At 45.6% G+C, this 13,360-nt stretch overlaps 1 protein-coding gene across 3 annotated transcripts in view; it reads right to left on the bottom strand.

Moving 5' to 3' along the window:
- BMPR1A (bone morphogenetic protein receptor type 1A) overlaps nucleotides 1-6,438 on the bottom strand; it is a 161,238-nt gene extending 154,800 nt beyond the window's left edge. For 2 of the 3 annotated variants that reach the window (XM_023226078.1, XM_023226079.1), the window contains exon 1: nucleotides 6,056-6,416. The gene's annotated coding sequence lies outside the window, so the exon portion shown is untranslated. Of the gene's footprint in view, nucleotides 1-6,055 lie in introns of all 3 variants that reach the window. The other variant, XM_023226077.1, reaches the window with a different exon arrangement.
- Between the last annotated feature and the right edge of the window lie 6,922 nt (nucleotides 6,439-13,360).

Here is a 13,360-nt window from a genome sequence, read left to right as displayed (position 1 = left end):
GGCACGTGCTTGTGATCCCAACTACTTGGGAGGCTGGGGCATGAGAATCGCTTAACCCGGGAGGCGGAGGTTGCAGTAAGCCAAGATTGCGCCACTGCACTCCAGTCTGGGCGACAGAGCGAGACTCCATCTCAAATAAATAAATAAATACTACTGAATACTTCCAGAAACAATCTCCTCGTCCTTCCTTGCCTAAGGTCTCACTCTGCAGGCTACCTTCTCAGGAAAGCCTTCCAAAGTACCCGCATCCTAGACAGCCCACGTTCCCTTATCAGCCTTGTAACATTCCCTGGACTTCCTTTTTATAGATCTTAACATAACTACAACTAGATAATTATTTAACGTCTATCTTCTCTACCCAGGCCTTAAGTTGAAATTTTTCAAGGCTGGCCAGGCGCGGTGGCTCACGCCTGTAATCTCAGCACTTTGGGAGGTCGAGGCAGGTGGATCGCCTGAGGTCAGGAGTTGAGACCAGCCTAGACCACGTGGCAAAACCCTGCCTCTACTAAAAATACAAAAAGGAGCCAGGCGTGGTGGCAGGCACCTGTAATCCCAGCTACTCAGGAGGCTGAGCCAGGAGAATAACTTGAACCCAAGAGGCAGAGGTTGCAGTGAGCCCAGATCACACCACTGCACTCCACTGGGCAACAGAGCAAGACTTTGTCTCAAAAAGAAAAAAAAAAAAAACTCTCAAGGCTGTTTTAGGTTCTTCGCTAGACCATACAAGGAGTTCCTGATACGAGGTCTATAACCTACAATCTATAATTCTATAACCTATAACCTATGTCTTCCTCTGCCAGATAAATGCACCTGCCTGAAATGAGACCACAAAGTGAAGAACAGAGAAGACAACCTCAACTAATTATATCATTTGAGCACTTAGGTCCAGCCATGTCTATTTCTCGACCTTTCAAAATCATAGGGATTAGTGGGGGGAAGCTTTTCCCTCCTTTAAGCTAACCTGAGTTAGGGTTGTCACTTGTAAGCAAGAGTCACCTGAGAGAGCCACCCAATTCCCACTGTCGGAATATAAAATCTAAAATCTATACAGCAATGACTCCCAAATGCCGACCTCCAGCGCAAACCTGTCAAACCCCAGACCCATATAGACAACTGCCAAGTGGAAATCCCTACTTGGTTGTTTCAGATACCTCTAACTCCATGTGATCCAACCAATACTATTTTCTTCCACAAACCAGCTCTCCCTCCATTTTTCCTATCAGTCACCCACATCTATCCTGCTTTCCAAGCTAGAAATCCAGGAGTTGTTCTTGCCAATCCCATTCCTTCTCTCATCCATAGCTAGTTACCACCTCCTGTCCATTCCAGGCCCTAATTATCTGCCACCATCTTAACCCATTTATGCCTGAGGTTGCAATTTTTTGAATTTTTGCAATCGGATCTTGGTGATGACCTTGAGGAAGATATAAATAAAACTCCCACATGCTTAGCATTCCAACAATGGAACACTAGGCATAAATGGGTTTAATCTGGGCCAGGCCAGAAAGACCTTCCCACAAGTTTGAACACCTTCAGTCTTCCTCTCTTCAAAATGATTTTCCAACAGGTAACTAATCTCCCTAACTGCAAAAGTGATTATAATATATTATCCCTATATCTAACATACTCTTGTTCTCCTTCATAAGTCAACAACCAATTATATACAGCTGGATCAAGAGCCAAGCTCCACTGTTCCAGACTTTAGCGGTATAACAAATCTGTGCCATAAGGAAGGCTCATCAGAAATATAGAACTATAAAAGAATAACAAAGTCTACAACAACAGAGTAAATAAAAGACACTCGAAGATAATTTACTCATCTACTCAATGTCTACTCATTAGTTATATATTAAACTGCCCATATGAACTGGCTTAGGGACCACAGGGCCTACTCTGAGATGGACTCTACTGATCATCTGATCTCCCTATGCCCCTAACTAGTGTTCTTTTCAAAAAACGCTACTGGGGATTTCCAGGCACATCCAAGAGCTTTGATTAGGGAGAGAAACCCTATTCATCAATTCTAAGATGCATCCATTTTTCATATTTTAGCATCTCTGGAATTGGAGTGCACCTTACAATCAATGGCTTCTTACAACTAGAAGCATATTTTAAGTGGTCTGTAAAATTACAGTGTATCTTACAATGGACATAACTCAATGCAACTCAACATTTAATCCTGTGTTAAAAAGTTGGTCCAACCTGGTCAATATGAACCTTGTAATGTTAAAAAGACATCCTAAAGCCTAAAAACTAGTAAAAGTGGGAAAGTAGAAAAGGAAAAGAAATGGTTCCTACTTCAAAATTTAGTGTGATAGGAAACCCATTTTCCTTTCTCTCCATGGTTCGCTGTTCCTAAGATCCAACAGTCAGATCGGGACAGTTCAACAGCTACTGCTAGGCGAGACAGGAATCCTTCCCCATTTATTCATTTTAATATGCAAGAAAAGTCAGTTACAAACCCACCCTGCAAACTATATTTATACAAAAATATTTGCATAAAAATTGTTATAAAGGTCAGGCATGGTGCCTCACCTGTGTAATCTTAGCACTTTGGGAGGCTGAGGTGAGCGGATCAACTGAGGTCAGGAGTTTAAGACCAGCCTGAACAACATGGCAAAACCCCACCTCTACCAAAAATACAAAAATTAGCCGGGCATGGTCCCAGCTACTTGGGAGGCTGAGGCAGGAGAATCCCTTGAACTCAAGAGGCAGAGGTTGCAGTGAGCTGAGACCGCGCCATTGCACTCCAGCCCAGGCAACAGTACAAGACTCCGTCTTGAAGGAGGGAAGGAGGACTGTTTTTTTTTAAAAAAAAAAAAAAAAGAGGTAAACCAAGCAAATACCATAGAAAATATTTCATTTAATGGAAGAGCTTGGAAACTTCTGAGTGGCAAAGTGGTAAGAACTGGGCTTACAGATTAATTTAGGCAGAAATGCATAAGATGAGACAAAGGAGAAAAGTGAAGGCAAGAAAATCGTAACATTAGTCCAGGTGGGATGAGAACTTGATTCAGAGTTAGGGGGTGGGGGTGGAGTCGCAGGGTGGTGGGAGGAGAACTATGTGAAAGCCAAATAACACTAGATTTGAAAATAAATAAATTCCTGAAAAAAATGTGAAACATTAAAATTCATAGGAGAAACAGAAAATCAACACAAACCAACAGCTATTAAAGAAATTGAAGTGTTATTCAAAGTCCACTCCAGAAAAAAAGATCTAGGCCTAAATGGTCATATAGGCGAGGTCTTCCAAACATTCAAGGAACAGATAATCCCAGTCTAAAAGTATCTTGAAAAAGAGAAAACGAAAGAAAGTTGCCCAACTCATTTTATGATTTGACTACTACCTTGACACCAATATGAATTCAGAATTGTCCCACAGTCAGCAAGAATAGAGAGCAGAAGAGTTATAATATCATAAAGCAGAACCAACAGATGTTGGCTACAGGCAAGATATAATGAAATGGGAAAAGGTTTGGGTTTGGTATGACATCAACAGAAATAAAGAACACCAAAGAAGCAAGTTCGCTAAGGAAAAGCAGCTCAGATCAGGTACGCATAAAGCAACTTAAAAAAAAAAAAAAAAAAAACCGGATTCAGAAGACAAAGAACAAAGAATTCAGAATTATTCCAACAGAAAGGTCTGAACAATCACTCTAAGGGACTAGAGACATAGAGAAAAGTGATCTAAAGAGTGAAACTTGGAGAACGCATATTAAAGAGGAAAGGAGGAACAGATTAGGCAGAAAAGTGGCAGAGAGGAACAAAGTCAGGATAATGTCACAGAAGGCCCCTCCTCATCTAGTTAATAGTTAACTCTTGCTCATCCTTCACAATCTGCCTGGGTTCCAACAAAGCATTTTTAAGGAATCCTTCCCAGATTCTCCCACCACCACAAGAACCAGGTCAGGTCTCCATCTGAAGTTCTTATAATATTCTGCACCTTAATTAAAATCACAATTATATCTAACTAGAGACTTTATTTTTCAGTATGTATTTCCCCACTAGACTTTAAGCTCCATGAGGGAAGGATCTGTTGTATCTTACTGCCTTGCACCCTGTGTTAGAATACAGCGAGTATTTGTTAAACGAAATGTATAGATGAATGAAAGCCAAGGAAAGGCATCTGAAAAATGTGAAGTCGATGTTAAACGTTACAGAAAGCTCAAGGAGAGGACTTAGAAAAAGCTGGTTAAATGTGTTGATTAGGTTCCTTGTGAAGGTGAAATCCAGATAACAAGGGGTTAAGAAATGAGTGGCTAGCCACCAACCAGGCAAAGTCAGGAAAAGTAGACTACTCTTGGCAATCTCTAGAGATGGATTGTGAATGATTAAATTTTAATTTCAATGTTGCGCTAGTTCTCAGTTCTTTAACAACCATGTGTTACTTTTATTACGAGTAAGCTTTTTAAAATGTTAAGATTTGAAAAGGAAAAGCAGCAACAAGACAGCTTGAAGGAGTAGCAGACTTAAGAAAAGGTTTTTGTAAATTGAAGAAATCTTAAGAACATTTGTACTTTAAAGAACCCAAATACGACAGAGAAAATAACTCACACTCCACTAAGTAGGAAAGTTAGAAGGAAAAAAATCCCCAAGGTGTTAATAAGAAAGACCAAAAAAAAAAAAAAAATTCTCCCTCTTTGACGGAAGGTTAAGAAGCCAGTAACAGAAGGAATTTAGTGAAGGAGCTCCCGCTAGGTGCCTCAAACTCTTCTGTAAATGGTGGGGAGAAGTGAAGAAAGTAGAAAAAGTTTAAACTGGGCTCCACGGAAAATGGAGGAAAAATTAAACAAGAACCGACACTGGTTCTACTAAAAACGCATTCTACATTTCAATCGGCCTTTCATACACTCCCCCCATTCCTGGATCAGAGAATTGCCCATATTTTAGCTTCAAATTTAAAAATCTAAGTCTGGTTCACATTCTTTATTTCAACAACTGAAAACAATGAGACGCATTAAATTACACTCTAATTCAAAGCTTAACTCCTCTCACAAGTAAATACAATAGTTTCAACTCAAGCAACAAAATAACGATAATTTCAAGTAAGAGTAACTGAAAAATGTTCCTAAACGTAGGAAGTGTTTGCAAAGTTTTTTTTTCCTAATTCGTTTGCCAGAATACAATGTTCCTGGGTTCAAATCCCAGGTCCCTTAGACAAGTTAACCTCTTTGCGTCTCGGTTTCTTCCTCTAAAATAATGAGGAATACAATAAACCAGAATCGTTATAAGGATTAAACGACGCAACACAGGTGCCAAGTTCATACTATGTACTCTGAACAGTTTGTTAACCGCTTAAAAGAGAAAACCTGCAGCAGTTTGACCAAATTAAAACATACGAGAGCATGAAAGCGTACCACGCTCAAACGCCGGACCCTAACACACAGCATATTATTTTTCTTCCCTGACGCAAGCTCATTTTTTTTTTTCCTTGCCAAATCTTTCCACTAGGAGTCTGGAAAGAGAAAAAAGGGTCCAGACAATCCAGCAGAAAGTTTTCCAAAACTGAAGTGCGGAATCACCAGGCCACGGAGAGGAGGCCGCGCAGGACAACAGGTGAAGCAGCTCCGGGAGCTGGGGGGCCCGGGCGCCTTCTCGCGGCGACTTGGGGGCGGGCTGGCTGCTCCTCTCGCTCAACCCCGCCAGAAACTCACTTTGTTCTCCCCTGTTCCTCCCCACAGCGTCAGGAGCCAAATCACGAATATCAGCCTCGCCGCTCCGGGGCGGGGAGAGGAGCGCCTTTCCCATTTAAGGATTCCAGAAGCGTCCCAGGAGCGGCTTTCGCCCACTCCGCTTCCCCAAACTCGGCCTGCAACCCGCGGGTGGGAGACAAAAGAGGGGCCAGCGGGGATACGCGGCGCAGGGTGCCGTGGGTCTCTGGCAGGGCGGCCACGGCCCAGCGCGCGCCGAGGCCTGCGGAGCTGGCGGGGCCGGGCCGGGCAGCCCCTGGCTCCGGCCTCTGCGCGCCCGGCTGCCTCCGCAGCTTCGCCTGAGCCCCGCCGGCCTCCCCGCTGCGGCCAACCCCTCCCGGCCCGCACGCGCACTCCCAACTCACCCGGACCCCAGGGAACTCATCCTCCAGCCCTCGGCGTGGAGCGGGTGGGCGCGGCGAGCCGCCGGGGCGAAGCGGGGCCCGGCTTGGCCTCCGCCCTCGGCGTGCAGCGGCCCGGACCCGGTCGCCCCTCGATCGGGCCGTGCGATCTTCGCCGCGCGCGGACTGACGCGCCGAACCCTAGCCTTCCTGCCCGTCCTTGGCCCTCCTCCCTCCTCGCTCTTGCCTCCTCCCTCCTCCTTCGCCAAGCCCGGCAGGCGGATTCCAATCTCTGCAGCCGCCGCCGCCGCCGCCGCCGACTCTCGCCAGGAGGGGAGGGGGCGGCGCGGGTGCGGGGGCCTGGGGGAGGGACGGGCGTCGCGGGCCTTGCACGGCGCGCGCGCACTGGGAGGGCGCCCGCCCGCGCCGCGCGCACCCGACCCCGGGCGCCAGCCCCGCCCCACCCCGCCCCGCCCCGCCCTGGACACGAAAGGAGCCGAGCGCACGGCGGAAGCGCCCGAAAGGGCCGCGGGGCCCGGCGCCCCGCTGCCGGAAAGGAGGGCCAGCCGCCGGCAAGGGGGCGCCGAGCTGCCGGTGGTGCGGGCGGGTGGGGTCTTCTCCTCCGAGCGGGCCCGCCGGCCCTTCACCACACGCCCGCAGACGCGGTCGGGCGCACGCGATGGAACGCGGCGGAGGGGAGTGCGGACGCGGCTGCCGCGCCCTGCGGCCATCGGCGCCCGGGATGCCCGCTCCGGCCTTCGGGGCCGGAGAGCCCGGCTCTTGTGGGCTCCTTCGCGTGGACCCCTCCTCCGGCCGACACTCACACTGCAGTGAACGCCAGTCAGCTGGCGTGAAATAAGCAAGTCGCTGGGAAGGCACCAAGTCACCAAGGTGGGGGATGGCCAGGTCGTAGTAGTTGCCACAAAGAAAAATGTAGTCACATTGCATTTGTTCCTCGCCCACCCACCGCTCCCGGCGTCTCTTCCTGGCCTCCTTGCCAGCGTGCCGAGGCGCGGGCATGGTGATGGAGGCGCCCCGGCCGGGAAGATCTGCCGGGGAGAGCGGCTTTCCTCATCGATTCGGGAGCGCCAGGCCCGGCGCGCCCGGGCCCCTGTGATCTGCGAGCCCGCGAATTCCAGCGGCATAAGATAAGGAGCGGCGAGGGCCCAACAGGACTGAAGTCAGCCAGCTATAAATACGCCTCCAGTTCCACCGCGGGCTCACGCTGGTGACCTCGTGTACCCTCCGGAGGCTCATTCTGTCCATTTGGAAAATGCAACTAATTGTCGCCACCTGTTTTCTTCCATTTCCCCTCATTCATGATGGAAAATGCTTTTAAAAGTATTCGATGACCTGTATGTGAAGAAAGAGGAGATAAGCCCCTTTTTCACCAAATGTGACCTTAACCTCCTTAGTAATCCAAGGAATGTATCGAGTTTGAGTCACTTAACAAACGATGTTCTTTTAAAGATGTATTTTTAAAAATCAGTTTTAAAACTGGGTAAACTGAGTAAAAAGAAAGGGGGAAAGAAAACAATGTGCCAAGCACTTGTATTGACACACATTCTCGCCTGAAGAGATGTTTAGATTCCAGGGTATTCCCTTATATTCTGGTGTAAATGTTTGAATTCCCTTGTATTTTTGTTTCAATTTTTTGGTTTATCTTTTATTCTGTCTCCCTTTTCTTCTTATACCCGCCTTTGCCCTTAATGCTGCAGATAGCCTCCGTCATTCTGAATTATTTTTCAATTCTGTTTTCTTATCTTTTTTTCTGGGCTCTTCAGCTGTCTCAGGTTTGACAGTCATGGGTTATAGTATCTTGCTATGCAGGAATAATAGGATAAGTGAGATTACTTGCATCAACTAAAATTGGTCACTGTTCTTTCTCAAGTTTCCGTCATAATACCCAGCTTTAGTTTTTGTTTGTTTTGTTTTTTTTGGACAGAGTCTGGCTCTGTCGCCCAGGCTAGAGTGCAGTGACGTGGTCTTGGCTCACTGCAAGCTCCGCCTTCCAGATTCAGGCCATTCTCCTGCCTCAGCCTCCCAAGTAGCTGGGTCTACAGGCGCCCGCCGCCATGCCCGACTAATTTTTTTGGTAAAAATACTCTACTAAAAGTGTAGAGACGGGGTTTCACCGTGTTAGCCAGGATGATCTCCATCTCCTGACCTCGTGATCCTCCCACCTCGGCCTCCCAAAGTTCTGTGATTACAGGCGTGAGCCACCGCGCCCAGCTCCGGCTTTAGTTTAAAATTTCTTTTTAAAATCTCCTTTTGCTTAAGGAGATTCAGATTGATTGGTCAAAGCTCTCATTGATTATGCTGAACAATGTGTCGGCAGAGAAAACCATGGCAAGCGTGTTATTATGTTCTTTATAGCCTTTTTGGATTTTTAGACGTGTGAATTGGTCTATAAAATAGACAACAATCTCAGGTGGGAGCCTTAGTACATCAAGTTTCTGCAATGTACAAATGAGTGTTGCCTGGCTTGTGTTATCTGCCACTGTAGAAATGAGAACAAAATTGAAGCATCAAATTTTAAGTCGTGATACCTTTGCTTCTCTGCAAAAGGCTCTCCTTTTCAAGTCTTCTGAAATTTTTCACTCTCCTTTGATAAGGCCCAGCTAGTACCTAGGCTTCAATCCTCAGCTTCAATGCCCTAGCTACCAGCAGCTAGTGGGGCATGCTGTTCTCCCTGGCTACTGGCATGTTTATGCATGCCAGCCCGTTTCTCCAGTCTGCCTGCCAGGGAGACATCTGGACACGTGTGGTCTGGCCCTTAAAAGCAACACCTCGGGATCTACAGTTAACATTCTGTAATGTGTTGGTATTCCTTTAAGTGGGTTACTAGAATAGGCTGGAAATGGCCTTTTCCTCTGCCCAGGTAGGTCCCAAGAGAGGTAGTTGTTACATGCCCAAAGCAGCATTCATTAATTACATTGTGCATTTAGTTATTTGTTTGTGGTCTGAGCCCCTCTGCCCCACTAGAATATAAACTCCATGAGCAAAAGACTTTGTCAGTCTCTTTTTTTAGAGACGGGTTCTCACTTTGTCACCCAGGCTGGAGTGCAGTGGCGTAGTCATTGTTCACTGTAACCTGGAACTCCTGGGCTTACGTGATCCTCCCATCTCAGCCTCCCAAGTAGCTGGGACTACAGGCCAGCTTGACTTTGTCAATCTGTTCTCAACTCTCTCCTTAGAGCCTAGTGCCTGGCAAGTGAAAATTTGTTAAACGAGAGAAGAGAAATAAGCACACGTGTCTTCTAAGCATTTCTGAACCTTGTCACCAAGACCCTTTTAGTGTTAGAGGGTGGCATGGCTATCTTGGAAAGAGTGAAGGTTGGCTGGGAAAGCTGTGGATTACATCCTCTTCAGTGAAATGGGACTTCTGCCTTCAGGAATCCAGGTTGAATAGATTAATCCAAGCTAACCATTCAAAGTCATTTTCATATTGTAAAGATTTTATAAGGCAAAAGGCAGCACGAAGTCTCTGGGTCTGATGATAAGTTAGAGCCCAGTAAGGAGGGACAAGTGAAGGAATGCCATTGGTAGGGTGACCCTTTAGGTTGACTTCAAACCCGATATTAAATGGGTGGGGGTTAGGGAGAATAAACAGCTTCATTTTTCAGCAGCTTCATTTTTCAGCATTGACACTGCTACATCATTTTTTTTGGTTAATAGCACCCCATCATGGCTTAGAAGGACTAAACTGAAACAGAAACTGTGGTTAAGAATAAGATGGATGTATATAATTCAGTGCACAAAATAGAGGAAGTTTAAAAACCTGAATTCATTTTCATTGTGGTGGTACAGTGTTTTACTTATTCTTTTGTTTACTTCTAAACAACTAGCTCCTTCTCCCTTAGCTCCATTTTAATTTATCTTTGCCTCAAAGCACTGGCTACTATGATTGAAAGACAGATGATGGAGGATATTGCTGCCCTCACTTAGTCCTACCTAGTCCGTGGCCTCTGTTTTTCTCCTTCACGTACTATCCAATTGGTCCTACCTAATCCATGGCCTCTGTATTCCTCCTTCATGTACTGTCCATACACCCTTTACCATACAACCTGATCTTTCCTAGGCTTTGAGGCAGGAAGAATTATCAGAGCTTCGGTCCCAAGCTCAAGACTCCGCCTCCCACTGCCTGACCCCTTTCTAAGAACTGACAGCCCTTCTCTTGTGTCTGAAACCCTGACCTGTTAGCTTGCCAGGACCTCGAATTTATCTGCTTGTTGTTTGGACTCAGCTGCACCCCTGCGCCCAGACTGCTGGGCAGTTGTAGGTATTCTTGGTGGCATCACTTAATTGCCTCCAGCTCTTTGTTTCTAGACTCCCTGTGTCTGTATTCTACCTATCTGTTGGGCCTCCCTTCCCCCGTTACCTCAGGCTGGATGTCTCGATCCCCACTGCGCTCCTGAACTACCACCTGTTGTTTGCTCACTACTCTCTGGCTATCAGGCACTGCCTAGAGGACTAAGGATCCTCCCACAGAGCACCAGGAGCTGGGGCCTCCCTACCCCAACTCCCACGCAGCCCACAGTAGATCTTGGCCTTCCCTGTCCTGCTGCAGCTCACCGCCCTGCCTTTCCCTATCCTCACAGCGCCTGGTTTATTGCACTTGGATTATTTTTTAACCAGATAAAAACTATATATGTTATATATGCTCTGGACATACCCTAAGCACGTATTAAAGCTGTATTATATGTAATTTTGGCTGGGCATGGTGGCTTATGCTGGTAATCCCAGCACTTTGGGAGGCCAAGGTGGGTGGATCATTTGAGGTCACGAGTTTGAGACCAGCCTGGCCAACATGGTGAAACCCCCTGTCTACTAAAAATACAAAAATTAACTGGGTGTGGCAGCAGGCACCTGTAGTCCCAGCTACTTGTAAGGCTGAGGGAGGAGAATCACTTGTTGCAGTGAGCCCAGATCTCGCCGTTGCACTCCAGCCTGGGCGACAGAGCAAGACTGTATGTCTCAAAAAAAAAAAAAAAGGATCTATATATTGTTTTTTTCTGGCTAAAAATTAATCCAAGTGTAATAGGGGTGTGTGTGTGTATATAATCTATTGAATATAATTCAAATAGATTTCTAGTATTCTGAAATTGTGTGTGTGTAGGTGTTTGTGTGTACATATATATGTATTATATGTGTACATACATATGTGTGTGTATATATGTACACACACACGCCATACATACATTCAAAAATGAAAAGACCCGTGTCTGATTCTTCTTCCTATCCCTAAACACTGATTCTACTCAAGAATTCCTCTGGAGCCAGTAGTCCAGAAATCGCAGCGTGTGGAGCTGTATATGATTACCTTGGGAATGACTAGTAAAAGGAAGGCAAGATGCAATGATAAAAGATTAAAGCTGAGATAAATGGGGAGATAAAACCTAGATCAGGAGTGCAGATTCATTAACACCATACTGTGCCTACTGTCCATGGCTTACATGGTTATTGGGATGTATTCCTAGATGTGGTATGGTGTCACCAGTGTGACCAGGCATACTAGTTTACCCATTGGATATGTTGGAGGTACCTGACCCTGTGCTTGACTCAGAAGTTCAGAGAACAGGAACTGTCTCATTCTCACTCCATTGTATCCAGTGTGCTCCTTGGCACACCGGTAGGTAGTCAGTAAGTATTTATTAAATGAACGAGATACTTAATTTTGTTCTCTGTTGGTAGTTTGTCCTGGCGCATTTCTTTTTATTTCTATTAACCAAGGCAGGGTTAGGTGTTTTGTTTTGGTTTTCCATATTTTTGAGGATTAATGATAAAGCACTTATCTTGTTGGAATGCGAGTGTACTAACAAATCCTGTACATCATAACAGAACTATCATCTAACAACTTGTTCTCAATAAATAAACTTTAAAACAACTTCCTTTATTTTTTCAAAGGGATACAGTCATATATGTACCCAGTAACCAATACTTGTCAGTGTTTTTTTAAAATGTAGATTATTTTCTATTTAGTTTGCTACCTACCTTAAAGTCCCTCTTCCTCCAATCCTGAATGCTGCTAGCTCTCCTTCTAATTGGTCATTCCCTCTTTCAATTAATGTTGCCCAATTGTTTAGATTTCTATTGTGAAACACCAGTCCCATTAAATCTGAAAACACTGCTATAGAGCAACATTTCATTAGACTGGTCTCACTACTTTCTGAAGAATGGACCATATTCATTCTCCATTTAATGCCATTCTCCTCCCTATACTGCCTGAGTACCACCTCTTCCAAGAAGTCATCTTTGATTACTCCGTCCTCAACTCCTTAGGATTTTCTCTCAATGGTCTACATCACTGACTCCAGATAGCTTAGCTGTTCCTATGTCTTTCTCCCAAATAAGTTTTCATACCTTTGTTCTTCAACATAAATAGGGGCCTCTCAGCCTGAGGGAGACAGGTTAGCGAATACCAAAATACACGTGATATCAAAGAAGCAGTCCCAGGCCACTGGAGCTTACCAGTTGTTGAATCCTTGCTTCTGCGAATCCATTGTTTTCAAAGTTGGCGGGTAGTTGCAAACTCCTTGATGCATCTGCTGTGCTGTTGCATCCTCCCTGCTGTCTATCTCCCCTACATAGGTACCACTGTCGCTATGGTCACAATACTGAGCACCAGGGTTGCTAGGTTGTGCAACTTTAAGGGGTGCCATTCACAACCTGCCTGATATGAATGGTGCTCCGTGGAATTATGCATCGCAACATCTGCACATGATCCTACCAAACACCAGAAAGTTCTACTCCAATGGTGGTGGTGGGGCTAATCCCTGGCTTGCTTAAAGAACCCGCTTTTTTATTGTGTAACATTATATACTTTTCAGGACATTTGACAAGATATATTTAAGCATTTGTTAACTTTGTATTATAAAATATGTGTGTTTTTAAAAAAAGATTATCCCAAAATAAAGAGAAAATGTTGGCAGTATTCTGTGGTGGCCTAATGGATGGTTATTATTTTCTTCCATAAGCTTTATCTCCCCTACAATGGCAATGTTACTGTTTTTTTGTTTGTTTTTTTTGTTTGAGACGGAGTCTTGCTCTGTCGCCCAGGCTGGAGTGCAGTGGTGCAATCTTGGCTCACTGAAACCTTTGCCTCCCAGGTTCAAGTGATTCTTCTGCCTCAGCCTGCCAAGTAGCTGGGACTACAGGTATGTGACAGTACGCCCAGCTAATTTTTGTGTTTTTAGTAGAGATGGGGTTTCACCATGTTGGCCAGGCTGATCTCAAACTCCTGACTTGTGATCCGCCCGCCTCGGCCTCTCAAAGTGCTGGGATTACAGGCGTGAACCACCGTACCTCACCCAATGTTACTTTTATAAT

The sequence above is a fragment of the Piliocolobus tephrosceles genome, chromosome 9 (assembly GCF_002776525.5).
Source record: "Piliocolobus tephrosceles isolate RC106 chromosome 9, ASM277652v3, whole genome shotgun sequence".
Classification (NCBI taxonomy): Eukaryota; Metazoa; Chordata; class Mammalia; order Primates; family Cercopithecidae; genus Piliocolobus; species Piliocolobus tephrosceles.
This window is presented reverse-complemented; position numbering and strand designations above follow the sequence as displayed.